The sequence below is a fragment of the Grampus griseus genome (genome assembly GCF_964374135.1).
Source record: "Grampus griseus genome assembly, chromosome: 9".
In the NCBI taxonomy this organism is placed as follows: domain Eukaryota; kingdom Metazoa; phylum Chordata; class Mammalia; order Artiodactyla; family Delphinidae; genus Grampus; species Grampus griseus.
Window position 1 is genome coordinate 1,605,807 of NC_139003.1, and position 16,991 is coordinate 1,622,797.

At 46.5% G+C, this 16,991-nt stretch overlaps 1 long non-coding RNA gene across 2 annotated transcripts in view; it reads right to left on the reverse strand.

Annotated features, from left to right (window-relative positions):
• Positions 1-8,250: 8,250 nt before the first annotated feature.
• Positions 8,251-16,991, reverse strand: part of LOC309827301 — a 31,461-nt gene continuing 22,720 nt past the window's right edge. Inside the window, exons 4-5 of one of the 2 annotated variants that reach the window (XR_014297209.1) lie at positions 14,444-14,572; positions 8,251-8,796 (exon numbers count right to left, since the gene is read on the reverse strand). This is a non-coding gene — a long non-coding RNA (uncharacterized lncRNA). Of the gene's footprint in view, positions 8,811-14,443; positions 14,573-16,991 lie in introns of both variants that reach the window. The other variant, XR_014297208.1, reaches the window with a different exon arrangement.

The following is a 16,991-nucleotide window of genomic DNA, read 5'->3' on the forward strand; positions in this document are numbered from 1 at the left end:
TGTCCGAGGCAGCGATGGCGGAGATGCTCCTCGAGCCCAGGAACTCCAAGGATTGCGGCCACATCAGAAGCTGGAGGAGGCCTGGAGCAGGTCCTGTCCAGCAGCCCTGGGAGGGATGCACCCCGCCTACACCTTGATTTCCGACTTTCAGCCTCAGGACCGAGTCTCTGTATGTCTGTTTTAAGCTGCCTGGTTTGTGGTGCTTTGTCACTGGGAGATTTGTACTGGGAAACGAGTACAACACATGGGAAGGTGGGAGCTGGGGACCAACAGTACTCAGGGCTTAATGGTGACCAGCAAAGAAATCTTCCTGGAGGGACCAGAGTGACACCTGGATGGAAGTTCAAGCCAGGGCTCCGGGCTCGGTTCAGATCCTCACCTCACTGTTGTGTGACCTGCTCAACCCACTGAGACTCAGCATCCTCGTCTGCACAGTAGGGTGATCAGAGTGCCCATCCCACAGGGCTGTCATAAAATTAATCAGATTTTTTTTTTTAGGTAAGAAGTAGATTTATTTATAGAGAAACACACTCCTCAGAAGGTGAGAAAGGCGCCAGGGTATGGTGTTGTCAGTTTTTATGGGGGTGCGTCATTTCATAGGCTAATGAGTGGGAGGAATATTCGAGCTATTTTAGGAAGAGGCGGGGATTTCCAGGAATTGGGCCACCGCCCACTTTTTGATGCTTACGGTTGGCTTTGGAACTGTCGTGGTGCCTGTGGGTGTGTCATTTAGCTTGCTCCTGTGTTACAGTAAGCGTGTACTGAGGCTCAAGGTCTAGTGGAAGGCGACTTGTCCGCCATCTTGGACCCATTTGGTTCTAATCAGGCTATGTCATTCTTGTGCCCTGCCCCCTCCCCTCCTGCTTCATCCCCGCCCCACCCCCCAACCCCCGCAGAGATTTTACTCCCATATTCTTCTGGGAAGCAGAAGGGCAATGGTCCGTCTTCTGTTACTGCTTCAAGCCTGGGTAGGGGCGTTGACCCTGCCTGTCAGGGAGTAAAAATCTCTGGGTGCCTGATCTAGGGGCCCCAGGGGCAGGACAGCTCCTTGTTTTAAGTCAGTATGGGTTGTATTCCTTGCATAGCCATCATCTTGGTGTGAAACTGTTGTAACTGCTTCCATAGCCTTTCTATGAATCTCCTTGGTGATGAAGCACTTTTTGTAACAGCATCAGAGTACAAAAATATCTATAAATAACAAAAGACTTAAAGGGCATGGCTAAACATCTGATTACAGGGCTTCCCTGGTGGCACAGTGGTCAAGAATCCGCTTGCCAATGCAGGAGACACGGGTTTGAACCCTGGTCAGGGAAGATCCCACATGCCCTGGAGCAACTAAGCCCGTGTGCCACAACTACTGAGGCTGCGCTCTAGAGCCCACAAGCCACAACTACTGAAGCCCACGGGCCACAACTACTGAAGCACTCGCACCTAGAGCCGGTGCTCCACAGCAAGAGAAGCCACCGCAGTGAGAGGCCTGCGCACCACAACAAGGAGTAGCCCCCGCTGGTGGCAACTAGAGAAAGCCTGTGCACAGCAACCAAGACCCAACACAGCCAAAAATTAATTAATTAAAAAAACCCCAAACATCTGATTACAGTGTAATCGATGAAGAAGCATGGTTACAATAAGCAGAATTACGAATGATTACATTTAACTTAACGTACCAAATAATCTTAGTTAAATGTTTCTCTTTAAGATACCTCAGGGGCCCTCTGAAGTACCTCCAAGTTAGCTGGAATTCACAAATGACGTCACTAAAATTTGGTGTGTGGGAAGTTTGTCAGAAAGTTTTAAAACACTTGGTCAAATAAGGTCATAGGTCACTGTGAGACAATAGTTATTCCTTAACCAAAGTTACAAAAGATCTCAAAAGCCAATACAGATCACTTAAAGGCAAAGAAACTCATACTATCTGTTATTAAAAGCAGCATTTCAAGAAAACTTTGGAGGGAGAAACCAAATCGAGTCTTGTCCCAGCCCACTCCCAACAAAATCCACTTACCCAACTAAATTTAATCCAATCTTAAAAACTCCTGATCGTGCACAACTCTTTTCAGTATTTTTTTCTCATTCCTCCTACCTTCTTTTACTGAAAACATACATCTTACTTTCCTTAAACGTTTTCTTTTCCACACTGAGTTACTTTTCTTGTTGACAAATTTGTAACAGATAAAGGTTTTATTTGACCTCCAGTAAACCGAGGTACGACAGAAGTGTTATACTCAACATTGATGACTCTAAAGACATGTCTATGTTAATGAAACCAACAAGCTTAAGCCTCCTCCAATATCAGATGTCAGTTTAGTACTGAATATTTTCCAGATGACATGGACCTAGAATTCATTCTGGCCAGATTATTTTCTGAGTATATATAAGTGCTTAATTTTTTTAAAAAGCCAATTAAGTAGCGCTCCTTTATGAATTCATTTTTGGCAATACCACACACCTACAACACACATATAGATACGTATGAACACACAAACACACACAGAGGCCTCATACTTCCCATTCCACAATTTCAGTCCTGAGCCAGGTACAACATAAAACCCATCAGTTACAAGGGGTTGGATTCAAATCGGGCTTCTGGCAGACGGAACAAATCAAGGTCACCTATCTAGATGGCTAAACCCTTTTTACTAGTGTTTACAGAAAAGACAGTTAGGATTTCTATTTATCCTTGACAAGTCAAGTTCTAAATTACTCTATTAAAATTTGCATTTAAAAAGATGGCAGACCCCCACCCACCCCCATTTGCACTGAGAAAAGAAATTCCGGAGTTTTGTCTCCTAGAATAAAGATAGAGTCGAATAGAGAGAAAGGAGAGAGAGAGAGACCTACGTTATATATGTATATATCTCGAGGTGGGAGAGAGTGGGCAGGCGGGGAGCCAGAAGGAAGCAGGGCTGGGCGTCGGCGGCTTGGACCTTCACCCTGTCCCATGGGGGCTGCTGTGGTGAGGGTCCTGAGGCTGCCACCCACCCGCCCCTCCCACCATGCCCACCCACCCTCCGGTGCAGATGCCCACACCCACACTTGGCCTTTCAGCTCAACGGTCCACCTTGGGCACCTGGCCCAGCCAGCTCTGTGGGAGGGAGCTGGGGTTCCTGGTCCCAAGGGCCTCCCCGGTGACATTCCCTCAGGGCCCCGACGCACTCACCGAGCCCCCTCCCCCCCATCTCCCTCGGACTCTGGGGCGGGGGTCTGGCTGGAGTCCTTCCAGCCCAGCTGCCAGGCGACTTTGTCCCAGCTCCCTCTCCCCAAGCTGTGAGCGTGCGTGTGTTCTTGTTGAGGTTCTGTGTCATACTGCAAATATAAACAAATAAATGAAGACAGTTTAAAAAGATAAAAAAATAAAAAGAGGGCAGAGATAAGGGTTCCTGAGAAGACCAGATAGGACATTTGCATCTCAAAGGTACAGGCAAGTTCTTCCTAGGATGACTTTGTTTTCCCTTCGTTTAATACCTACAAGCCTCTTAAGAGAAACTGGAAAGGAACTTCCGTGGTGGCGCAGTGGTGAAGAATCCTCCTGTCAGTGCGAGGGGACACAGGTTCAAGCCCTGGTCCAGGAAGATCCCTCTGCTCGCTGCCCGTGTGCAGCGACGAAGACCCAACGTGGCCAAAAAAAAAAAAAAAAAAGATAAATAGGGGAGGTTTTGGGAGAGGTAAAATAAAACTAGTGAGATTTAAAAATTAACTTCTTTCTTTTGTTCCACATGGAACTGACAGCACCTCCCTGTTCTCCCTAAGCAGCGCTGCGGGGCTCTCGGTTTCTGGTCTGTCCCTCTTTGTCACCTGCACTGTGGGGCTGTGGTCTCCTCACGTGACTACCTGTGAGGGCCCGTTTGGAGTATTAACCGCTCTTTCGCAGGCTGAGTCGTGAGCCGTGTCTCATTCGCTCTGCATGGAGAGCTCCCCAGACCGCTGTGTCCTCAGTTCCTGGAGTGAAGTGACAGGGAGGAAGGGTCTCCCAGCTGGAGCCCCCAGGCCTGGGGCGAGAAGCAGGAGGGGGGTCCCGGGCACGGCCCCCGCCTTCCTGAGCACCTCCTTCTGGGCCCTGGCCGAGGATGTGGCTGATCCCTTCCGGGAGGGAGAGGGAAGGAGTGAGCAGTGTGGGCTACATGCCCCCCCAGGTCTCCCCAGGCTCTCGTTCCTGGTAAAGCCCTGCATCCCGTGCCTCTCTCTCACTCAGCATCTTCTCTGGTACTAATAGCAGCTACCCTGTTTTAACAGGAGCCAAATGAATTACATTCACTCATTCCTGCCGGGTGCTCTGAAAGAAGGGGTCTGGCCCCCAACAGCTGCGTGGAGGCAGCCAGCTTCCAGAATCCTCTGCACCTGCTCCAACCTGGGACCAAGCTTGCTCAGAAGTTTCTTTGCTCTGAAGCCACGACTTCGAAGACTTCGTGGCGGATTGATGTGGGCAAATCTCGGGGTTCTTTTTCAACCCCAAGATCCTAACGTGAAGGAGGCCTTTGCAGCGGTGCTGGCTGGCTGGCGCTTGGAGAAGCTGTGTCTGTCCGAGCCTGGAGGGGTCGGCAGGCGTGAGGGCACTGGATGGCTGGTACCTTTCCCTGGTCCTGGTGAAAGGGGCTGGCTGGTGGGGAACGGAGGCTTTAGCATCTGGTTGCAAACATGGAACAGTCCATGAATGACACAGGGGTGACGCACGTGCAACAGAGGGCCCACGGCAGGTAGTAGGGCAGAACGCTGGCATGTGTGTGCGTGTGTGTGTGGGTAAGAGGCGTTGGAGAAGTGGGCGAGGCCAGGCCTGGTGTTGATGCTGGGACCAGTGGGGAGCCGGTGTGGTGTTCTGGGTGGACACGTGGGTGGGGGTAAATGGAACGGGGCTGCGTTTTGAAGCAACGGCCCCGCAGCTGGCAGGGCTGACTGAGGTGGATCAGAATTGATGGGTAGACAGAGGCTGCTGCATCAGACACTTGTTCCCCAGCCTGGAAAAACTGCTGGTTGCTGACAGCTCTTTAAAATAATAGCACGGAAGATCTATTAAGAGTAATATGATATACAGTTGGAGTGTAACCTTTCACTCTGTGTCTTAGTCCGTTTGGGCTCCTATAACAGAACACCATGAACTGTGCGGCTGAAACTTCAGACATTCGTTCCCCATGGTTCTGGAGGCTGGAAGTCCAAGAACAGGGTGCCAGCAGATCCAGTGTCTGTGGCGACCCGCTTCCTGGTTCATCAACGGCCGTCTTCTCACTGCGTTCACCCCTGAGGGAGGGGGTGAGGGAGCTCCCTGGGGTCCCATTTATAAAGGCCCTAATCCCATCATCAGCGCTTCACCCCCATGACCTAATCACCTTGCAAAGACCCCCACCTCCTAACACCTTCACTTTGGGGGTTAGGATTAAAAATATGAATTTGGGGGGAAATAAACATTCAGTCCATAACGCTCAGGTTCACAGACTTTGTTTCAATGTGTCAATTTATTGACTGCTTATTTTAAGATATTGTTTTTTTCTGGTACAAACATAATTCATGCTCACCATAAAACCCAGAAATATCGTAGTTAAATGTGTAATGTAGAAAGGGGAAGCCCACCTCAAGCTCTTCCTCCCAGAAATACATTTCCTTCCAGATAGCCAAGGCATACATTAACTTGCATTACGATTATTCTTTACCAAAATAGGACGCATCGCTTTGCATTTTCCCTTTTGCTCTTGATGATACAGCTCAGGTTTTTTTCCCCACGTCAGAAATCTATGGCCCGACAGCAGCGTTGCCTGGAGGGCTGCGGGAAACGCAGCATCATGGGCCCTCCCCAGACCCACTGGGCCAGAATCTGCATGTATCAGCCTTCCAGGATCCCGGCAGCCTCTCCAGCACGTTAACATCTGAGAACCGCCGATTCTGGGTCCCTCAGTCTTTTCAACGGCTTTATGGGCATAATTTATGTAACCAGTGTGCTAATGGTGAATATTTGTTTCCTTTTAAAAACATATATGTGTATTTTGCACTATTAAAAAATGCCACAGCAAACATCCCTGTGTGTGTGTGTGTGTGTGTGTGTGCAGGACCGTGCAAGGGTTTCACAAGGTTATCATCCTAGAAATTGCTTAGGAAAAGTGTATAAACACATTTTTTTGAATTAACAGAGAATGCCAAATTGCCACCCCCAAAGCCGTGCCAACCCGTGCTAAAATTGAGAGTGTGAGCGCCTGTCCCCCACACCTCCCCTTCGGTGACCGGTCCCAGCTGCTCCTCTCTGCCCACCCGATAGGTGAGAGGTCAGCGACCCCCTTCTTCAGCATCCTCTCCACCCAGACTTCCTCCCCAGCAGCCCTCCCGCTGACCCGGATGAAGAACATTCAGTCAGACCCAGGCCTGCTGGCTCCTTCCTCTCCATCCTTACGGCCACTGCCCCAGTGCCGGGGCCCTACCTTGGTCCTCTGCAACCCACTGGCAGCCTGGGCACTCGCTTCAGCCCTTGTGGCCCAGCCCCCGCCCCCTCGTCCCCTCCCTGCCCCCTCCTCCAGGGCTGCTGGGTCTGGCCTCCCTGGAGTCCCACATGCCCTTGGCTGGAACGCCCGTCCTCTTCCGCTGCTCGGGGCACCTTTGCTGGAGCAGTTTCCCTGCTTACTGCTCTTACGTAACCCTCGTCTTAGAGGAATTCTGTGTCTCCTCTGTGTCTGCGTCTTGCAGCTCAGATTCTTCTTCAACTTCCTGCAGCGTGTTTCTATCCCCCAGGGGCTAGTTCACGCAGTAGGCAGTGAACAAATGAGTGAATGAATGAATGAACGAGTAAACGCCTTCAGATCCTACTGGGGCCAAAATGAACTTTCACAGCCGGCACATCCTCCGTCTTTTCCTTTTGCTACGTTAATTATCAGTGGTGCAGGCCAGCCAAGAGGGGCAGGGGCCAGGTAAGCAAGAGCAAGGGGGTCAGACTGGACTGGGAAGAAGGATGCCCCATGGGAGCGGCTCCAGTGAAACTGGGCCTCTGAGCCGAGCTTGTCCTCTGGACAGGAGTGTGTGGTTTATTCCGTTAGCTGCAGGGTAGGCTCACCATGTGACACCACTCACAGATGACTAAGGAGCTGTCCCTGGGTCACAGACCTGCACTGACATCTCTGCCCAGTAAAGGAAAGGGAAAAAAGTCATAGTTATATGTTGAGACTTTCAGTATTTTTAGTTTACAAGCCAACTATTCATCACATTAAGACACTGATCTATAAATAAATTTGAAGGCGGTGATACATCTGGGTCTTTGCAGGCCTGAAGTTAGGCAATGATCTGTAAATATATTTGTCTGTGTCATTGATCCCTTCTTTATTAATGTCGTGGCTTTCACTGTGGTTATCAATTTCATTCCCGATTACCAAAGTCCTTACAAAACCTTTGTTCCCTGGCGTGGCCTGCATCGGTCAGTGCTTATGCATTTGAGTAACATAAAGTTCCATCCACCTCTGGCTGTGGTTCAGATGCGTCGTTAATTTTCATTAGCTCTTCCTGTTCTGTCTATACACTTTCCCCATTTTCATTGGGTTTTTCTATTATCTGGAGATGCTTCTCCTATATGGAGTGCACATTACCTAAATGCTCTTGAACTGAAGGTAGGTACATTTCCGACATAGGGACACTTTACCTTCTCTGCAAAAGTTAAGCCTATTTCGTTAGTTACGTAAGATTTCTCGTTACTTTTTATTACTGTCTCTGTTGTTGTTGATTCTACAGCAGGCTTTATGGTCAGGCAGTCCTGTATCCATGCAGGGCAACCTTAGATGAGGTTTGTTTCCCACGAATATTCTCGCGTGAGGCCATCCAGCTAATGCATTGTGTGAACTGTGACTGACGAGATGGGACCGAGGATGTCTGCTGTTTTTACGTGTGCTTACAAATCTCTTTGTCTTTCTAGATGGCTACCATACTTACCTTGATTATACTATATTTTGCTTATATTAGAGCAAACTAGTAAAACTTGAATGCAAAAAAACCTCCCACACTTACAAAAAAGAAAAAAAAAAGAAAAAAAACACAAAAAAGAAAAAACAAAAACAAAAAACCTCGAATGCGGCTCTTGCAAACTGCAAAAATGCTACTTAGTATCACCACTGGCTACAGGCACGAGCCCTTTCATATCGCTCAGATCACAGACTAAATGCAGACACTGTCTTCTTTAGGAAACCCTGGGAATATAACAACAACCAGGCATATATTGTTTCTTAAGATTTTTTTTTTGATGTGGACAATTTTTAAAGTTTTTATTGAACTTGTTACAATATTGCTTCTGTATTATGTTTTGGTTTTTTGGCCGCCAGGCATGTGGGATCTTAGCTATACGACCAGGGATCGAACCCGCACCCCCTGCATTGGAAGGCAAAGTCTGCACCACCGGACCGCCAGGGAAGTCCCAACCAGGCATGTTTTATTTTTTCTAAATGAAAATAGTTTCCTTTTGACTATGAGAAGTTCAAAGTCACATTTCCAGATAATATCAAAAAGTTTGATAAAGAAGGTTGTAGAAGACACTTTTGTCAGTTCCTCCCCGTGTCCTCCACGCAGCAGGTACCTGGGGCGTCCTGGAGCAAGGGGCTTTCACTCCGGTCCTGCCAGGGGCGTGGAGGTGGGCTGAGGGCTGCAGGGTGGGTAGCCCCCGGGCATAGCCCTCCGGCCACCACGGCTTCTTCCGCGGCCCTGCGGCTCGGAGAGTGCAGCTGCGCACAGCCTCCTCCGGGCGCTCACATCCTGGGCCAGCTCCCCACATCCCCAGCGCACTTCCGGCGTTGGTCCTCAACCAGAGCTCACGCATTAAAATCCTCGTCTCAGGGTCTGCTTCTGGAAGATTCCAACTTAACAGAGTAGTCAAAAGAAACAAAACCTGCTGCTAATAATCAAACAACGATCCAGATGTAACCAAGGGAGGGTATTCTTCCTAATTTTTCTAAACCCGAACTTGGTTTCCTCCTCCCTCGGCCCCAAATTCTTTCTACACACACACACACACACACACACACACACACACACACACACACACACGCGCACTTTGGGAAAAGGAGGGTGGGGATCCTATTCCATTCCTTCTGTTTCCCGAAGCCCTCGTGTGCCCAGGAGAATGGACCACCGTGAGGATGACGACTGCATGAGGACCCCAGGAGACGCGCTCCAGAGTGGAGGATGGATTACTCCCTGGAGGCAGGGGCAGGGGTGGTGGGCAGACAGCACCGCCGTACATTTCAGGTGGCTCCTTCTCCCTCTGTCCCCGGAGCCACCAGAGCTACACCCCAGCTTCCTGTTCGTCCTTCCCTCTGCCTAGTGGGGCCGCCTTCCCCCGTGCTCGTGGCGACACTGCCTCACCCATTTAGTCCCAAGCAAATATGACCTCTGTTTTGAAATTGACCTTGAGTCTCTCCTTCCCTTTCGCCAGATGTCCCCCTCACTCAGAATTCCCCAGCCCTTGCTTGTCTTCCCCAAGGCCGGGGACCTGGGTCACACTTTTCTGTTTTCTCAGAGCCTGGCATAAAGGCCTTCAGAAAACGCCTGTTTCTTGGTTGATGCAAGTGGAGAGGTTTTTACTGTTCACAGCATCAGAGCTGGGAATCCCTGGCCGAGTCGCTTGGATCTCGAGGTTCACGTGGGAAATTGTGGGCTCATTTTGATTATTTCAGTTATCCACACTGCAACACTTTTAGTTCTTCAGGAGAATTTTAAGAGGTCCTTTAAAAAATCATCCAGTGGTCTTGCAGTAAACTCTTGTGCTAGTGATATTTAGCATGTAATGACATTTAATTTTTCCCATGTCAATCACAATAAGCATGGCTCACATTCAGGGCGTGTTTGCTATGAACCAGGCACTAGTCTAAGCTTTCAGAAACATATCAATTCGCTTCGTGTCCCCGAGATCCCAGGAGGCAGCAGGAACCGTGTGCAACAGACACAGAATTGCAGTCGCCCCTCACCTTGCTGGTGCGGGGGTGGCAGAGCTTGAGCGAGCCAGTGCGGAGAGTGCTGGCTGCATCTCCCTGGCAGGCTACCCATGACTCCAGCGAGGCATTTCCAAGTGCTCCCTGAAGGATAAAGAGCTGCACGAATGGTGTCGTACTGTTGAGAAACGGGCCCCTCTAAAAATACTTATCATTTGTATTCACCCAGCAAGACTGCTGCTACGAAGTATCTTTCTTATGTTGCTTCCGTAACATTTAAACGGCATTTGGAAAAAAAAAAAAAAAAAGACAAAGACATAGTAACTACCCAGAAGAAAACCAGTATCTATCACCCGGCAAGCAATTTTATTGGAGGTTGGCCCCGTGGCTTGGGAGATCTGGGACTATGTGTAGACAGACTAATTTTCCTATTAGCATAGAGTCAATCTTTAGCCCCAAACACTGCCTAAACACGAGCTTTTAAATGAGGCGTGTTTGAAATAGCATGGTTGAAAAAGACACAGCAGTAAATCAAAAGACCATCGTAAATCAAGGTCTCACATTACCGAACCTCGTGTCTCCTTTGTGAAATGTGTGATGAATCTTTCAGTTGCCTGGAAAGTGATCCTTCCTGTTGGAGAGATGGAGCGAAGGTCCCCTCACCTTGGCGACGCTTATTAGGCCTGAGTTTGATCCAGCCACCTGCCACCTTCCTGAAGACCACAGAAACCTGCCCATGTTCTGTCATTCAGAGCAGTTTATACAGGTTTTCAAAGAGTGGACATCTATACCAAGATGCATTTGCTTCTTTTGTCTTATTTCTGGCCAGTTGGGAATAGCTGGCTTTTGCCACGAGAAAGGCATTTCTCTGATTGCAAACTTTGTGCCACCACTAGAGTTTTTGTTTCTTTAATAAATTTATTTATTTATTTTTGGCTGCGTTGGGTCTTCGTTGCTTCGTGCAGGCTTCCTCTAGTTGCGGCGAGCAGGGGCTACTCTTTGTTGAGGTGTGTGGGCTTCTCATTGCGGTGGCTTCTCTTGTTGTGTGGCACGGGCTCTAAGTACGTGGCCTTCAGAAGTGTGGCTCATGGGCTCTAGAGCGCAGGCTCAGTAGTTGTGGCACTTGGGCTCAGTTGCTCCGCGGCATGTGGGATCTTCCCGGACCAGGGCTCGAACCCATGTCCCCTGCATCGGCAGGCAGATTCTTAACCACTGCGCCACCAGGAAAGTCCCACCATTAGAGTTTTACAATATCAGGTTCTCACCCTGATAGCCCAAGAATAGGAGTCGCCATCCAGCATCTACTGTGGGGTGGGAAAGGGCACCTATCTGGGGTTGGTGTCGGTCAGGGCTTATTTTCAGGATTTTACCCGGAAAAGGAGGCAAGTCTAACATTTCATTTCTCAGTTAATTTCCCCAAGAAAATAAATAGAAAACAAATTATTTGAGTGTATTGTAATTTAATACTCCCAGCTACTGTAATTTAACACGCCCAGCTAGCGAGCATTCACTTATACTTTATAGAGCAGTTGGTTGAAAATAGTGTAGAACTTTTCACAGCATTTATTGATCTATTTCTGGCATATGAATCCCCAGACAGGAACTGTCTATGGGCGAGATTTTACGACCTCAATATAGATCCAAAGCTTTTAATGCACCTTTTGCCTTTATCATAATGTCACTGAGGAAATCAGAGTGGGGAGGAATGGCCTCCTGACACCAAATTCCGTGTTTAATTATGTTAAGATGGCTCTGTTTGACACAGTCCTTACATCTAAAGATTTCAGAATAGTTCTTAGCTGATCTGGTCACGTGGTCTCTAAAATTAAACCAACAGGAAGTCCTCCTTCGTGCCGATGATGCAGAACTACTGCTGTGTTCCCAGGGCCCTCAGGACACAGCTAAACCTACCCATCAGGTACTGTCAAGAGAAACAGTAAAGTATCGTCACGCCAACACCAAAATAGGCGTTCTTGTCAGCCTACCTCTGGCATCTGATTCGATAATACTAAGCAACCTTATGTAACTGATGAACTTATTTTATTATTTGGTGAATCTGTTGGTATACATTTCCTGAAGCCTCGCTTAGTTCTTTTATTTTTCTTTTATTTTTTATTGAAGTATAGTTGATTGACAAAGTTGTGTTAGTTTCCGGTGCACAGCAGAGTGACTCTGTCATACATACATATTCTTTTTCAGATTCTTTTGCATTATAGTCTATTACAAGGTTTTGAATATAGTTCCCTGTGCTATACAGTAGGACCTTGTTGTTTCTCTATTTTACACATAGTAGTGTGTACCTGTTAATCCCAAGCTCCTAATTTATCCCTCCTCCCCCAGCTCAAACAGATTCTAAAAAAAAATCTACATTTTCTTACTCCCCTCGCCCACCTTTTATGATTTTGATGTCCTATTTTACATCTTCATGTTTATCCTTTTGCTGTTCATTGTGGTTATAATCACTTTCACAAACTTTTTTGACTGTTTTTTTTAAATCTATGTACTGGCTTATTTAAGTGATCTACAATTCTTTTATATATTTGCTTTTCCTATTGTGATTTTCCCTTTCTTATAGATTCTTGCTTCTTTTCTATTTAGAGAAGACATTTCAATATTTCTTTTAGGATAGGTTTAGTATTACTGTATTCTTTTAGTTTTTGCTTGTCTGAGAAATTCTTTCTCTCTGCTTCTATTCTAATAATCTTGCTGGGTAGAGTACCCTCTGTTGCAGGTTTTTCTCCTTCAGGACTTTGAATATAGCTTGCCACTCCCTCCTGGCCTGCAATGTTTCTCTAGAGAAATCAGCTGATAGATAGGTACCCTTATGTGGTTCCCTTGAAATGAACTCTTTGTTTTTCTCTTGCGGCCTTTAGACTCCTCTTTAACTTTTGCCATTTTAATTGTCATATGTCTTGATGCAGGTCTGTTTGGGTTCATCTTGTTTGGGGCCCTCTGTGCTTCCGGTACCTGATGCTTAGTTCTTTTATGATAGTAGAGGATGTCCTTAAAATATCCTTTAACAGAGCCCTAAATGGGACAAGAAATAGGGTTTAACCCTGGCCTTGTCCCTATTGCTCTTATTCTACGCAGAGGAACAGAATGATGGTGCTGTAACTGAGTATTTGTCGGAACTATGGAAAAGTAGTTTGCCTTTGGTGCCTCCATAATCCTATTCCGTGGAGGATACAGCTGTCCTTCATGAGGATAGCGAAATAAGCCAGGGTTTTAGACGTTTAGAATACGACCTCAGCCTTGCTGTGCAAATACCAACACTTGGTATGCTGATATCTAAAGCATAGGAATCTCTTTTCAAAAAATAACCTAGCGTAAGTGTATCACAGTAACCTGATCAATTTTATTTATGGCTTTATTGAGATACAACTGTTACATATAAAAATGCACATATTTGATGTATACACTTTGTTTAGTATGGACATGTGCTTTCACCTGTGATACCATCACCACAGTCAATAAACTTATCCATCACCTGCTAACTTCCTCATGCCCCTACCGTCTTTGTCATAAGAACACTTAACATGAGAGCTACACTCTTTTTTTTTTCTTTTTTGAGAGCTACACTCTTAAAACTAATTTTCAAGAAAAAAAAACCAGAATTGTTAACTGGAGGCACTAAGTTGTACAACAGATCTCTGGAAACTGTTTATCCTGCACAACGGAAACTTTATGCCTATTACCAACTCCACATGTCTCCCCTCCCCCAGCCCCTGGCAACAACCATGCTACCCTCTGCTTCTGTGAGTTTGATTACTTTAGATTCCTCAGATAAGTGGAATCATGCAGGATTTGTCCTTCTGGGACGGGCTTACTTCAGTGAGCGTGATGCCCTCCTGGTTCATCCATGTTGTAGCATAAAACAGAATATAACGTGTATTCTTTTTTAAGGCTGAATAATATTTGATTGTATGTATACATCACATTTTCTTTATCCATTCATCTTTCGATGGACACATAGGTTGTTCCCATATCTTGGCTATTGTAAGTGATGCTGCAACAAACTTAGGAGTGCAGATAGTTTTGAGCAATCTATCACATAAATACTGTCAAAAGCCTAACCTAATTAACTCAACATGGATCATAGACCTAAGTGTAAAAGGCAAACCCCCTAGCAGATAACATAGGAGAAAACCTAGATGATCTTGGGTACGGTGATGCTGTTTTAGATACAACACCAAAGACACGATCCATGAAAGAAATAATTGTTTAGCTGGATTTCATTAAAATTAAAAACTTCTGCTCTGCAAAAGGCAATATCAAGGGAATTAAAAGATAAGCCACATAGTGGAAGAAAATATTTGCAAAAGACACATTTGATAAAGGGTTATTATCCAAAATAGACAAAGAACTCTCAAAATTCAACTCAACTCAAAGAACTCTCGAAACTCAAGAAAACAACCCAACTAAAAAAACTGGCCAAAGACCTTAATAGATACCTCAGCAAAGAAGATATACAGATGGCAAGTAAGCATGTATGAAAGGATGCTCCACATCCTATGTCATCAGGGAAATGCAAATTAAAACAGCAATGAGACACCACTACACACCTCTGAGAATGGCCAAAATCCAGAGCACCGACAACACCAAATGCTGGCGAGGATGTGGGGCAGCCGGAACGCTCACCGCTGGTGGGGACGCACGTGGTGCAGCCACTTTGCAAGGCAGTTGGGCGGTGCCTTTCAAAATGAAACGTACTCTTACCATATAATCCAGCAAGCATGCTCCTTGGTACTTACCCAGAAGAGCTGAAAACATATCTCCACACAAAACCTGCACACAAATACTCAGAGCAGCTTCATTCATAATTGCCAAAAATTGGAGGCAACTCATACGTCCGTCAGTAGGTGAGAGGATAAATAACCTGTGGTGTATCCAGAGAGTGAAATATCATTCGGTGCTAAAGAGAGATGAGCTGTGAAGCCACGACAAGGCATGGAGGAACCATAAGGCACGTCACTAAGTGAAAGCCAGTCTGGAAAGGCGACACACTGCACGATTCTGACTCTATGACAATCTGGAAAGGGCACAACTATGGAGACGGTAAAGAGATCAGTGGTTTTGGAGGGGAGGGGTTGGGAAAAGCTGAATAGGTAGAGCACAGAGGATTTTTAGGGCAGTGAAAATACTCTTTATGATATGATGATGATGGCTATATGTCATTGCACATTTGTCCAAATCCACTGGGTGTACACCACCCAGAGTGAGCCCTGGGATAAACATGGACTTGGGTGATGCTGATGTGTCAATGGAGGTTCACCTTTGGTAAAACAAGTGAACCACTCTGGTGAGTGCTGTCAACAGAGGGGAGGCTGTGCCTGCATGTGGGCAGCGGGTGGCCAGCTGGCCGTATGGGAAATCTCTTTGTCTCTCAGTTTTATTGTCGGCCTAAACTGCTCTTAGAAAAGCAAAGTTATTAAAAAAAAAAACTTAGCCTAGGCAATGGATATTGGAGATGAAGATCTTAAAAGTTAATTTAATTTTTATATCCTTTAAGTTTCATTAACCCGTTTTCAGGAAATTGCGTACTTAGACTAACTTACTCTGTGCTCCCCCTATAGAAAACTCTTCAGAACCATAACTTAGCGTCCTGCCTGTAGATTTTGCAGGGGGCTGATAGAACCCCTGCAGCTCATCTCTGTGCTTTCCAGGGGTTTGCCATGGACTGTGCTGTGGGCCGACCAAGAGACGTGTGCACCAGATGCCCCTTCAGGGCCGGCCTCTGCTGCTGAGAGCCTCCCTGACCACAGGCACGCCCTTCCCTGGGTGGTCCACGTCTAGCGATGGGCTGGGGGAGGGGATTTGGGGGGCTCCTCTGATGGGCCATGGTGGCCCACTCTGCCCTGCAGGCTCCTGGCCTGAGCCACAGCTCCCCAACCCTGCTTCCTCCCCTTTCCTCTGTGCGGATGTCCAACACAAACTCCATCCCAGCTCCTGTTTCTGGAAAACCCAACCTTTGACATGGCCCCTCCTAGTCACCCTCTGTAAAGACACCTAAGGCACAGCATTCTCCTTCTGTGTCCTTTCACTAGGTAGCATCCAGACTTCTGTCACCCAGGGTTTCCCCTCATTAAGCTCCAGGGCTGCTTCCTGGAAGGGGAGGGGGCAAGGGGACGAGTGCCCCTCGGTTTGTCACTTTCCCTCCATTCTCTGATTCACATTCTTGAGTAACTTCCCAGAAGGGGAAGGAGAGAGCACGAAGTAAACTCTGTAAATGTCCTATCTGAAAATGATCGTATTCTACCTCACGCTTGATTGGTGGTTTGGTGGGCTGCAGAATTTTAGGTGAAACAGACTTTTTTCCCTAGGAACTTTGAAGATGTTGCTTCATTATTTTCTAGCATCTAGTGTTGTGTATGGAAAATCAGATGCCAATCTGATTCTTGTCTCTTTGTGTGTTCTGAAGTGATGTATTGAGATGTGGGTCTCTTTTTCATTTATTGTGCTGAGAACTCTCCATTTGAAGACTTTTTTTTTTTTTTTGAGGTATGGGAAAGTCCCATTTGAAGCCCCATTTGAAGACTTTTGATTCTGGTAATTTCTGATAATCTCTCTTTAACAACATTCACCCTCAGATTCTTTACACTCTCTTTCTGGGACTCTTATTGATTAGATGTTGAAATTTTTTGGATTGATGTTCTAAGTCTTTTATTGCTTCCCATATTTTCCATTTGCCTTTTTCCCCAGCTCCGTCTTACAACTTTTCTGTTAATGTTTTCAATTTCAGCATTCTTTTAAAAGTTACTTGTCCTCTATTCTTTCCTTTTTTTTTTTGTTTTTTTTTAAACATATTTATTTACTTATTTATTTATTTTTTTATCATCCTATTCTTGTTTTACGAATGCATTTGTTCCCTAGGATCTCTAAGATACTATTTGGAGTCTTTTTTGAAGTTCTGTTCTGTTTCTTGCAACATCTCAGATCACTCTAGGTTTTTTTTTTTTTTTTTTTTTTTTTTTTTTTTTTTGCGGTACGCGGGCCTCTCACTGTTGTGGCCTCTCCCGTTGCGGAGCACAGGCTCCGGACATGCAGGCTCAGCAGCCATGGCTCATTGGTCCAGCCGCTCTGCGGCATGTGGGATCCTCCCGGACCGGGGCA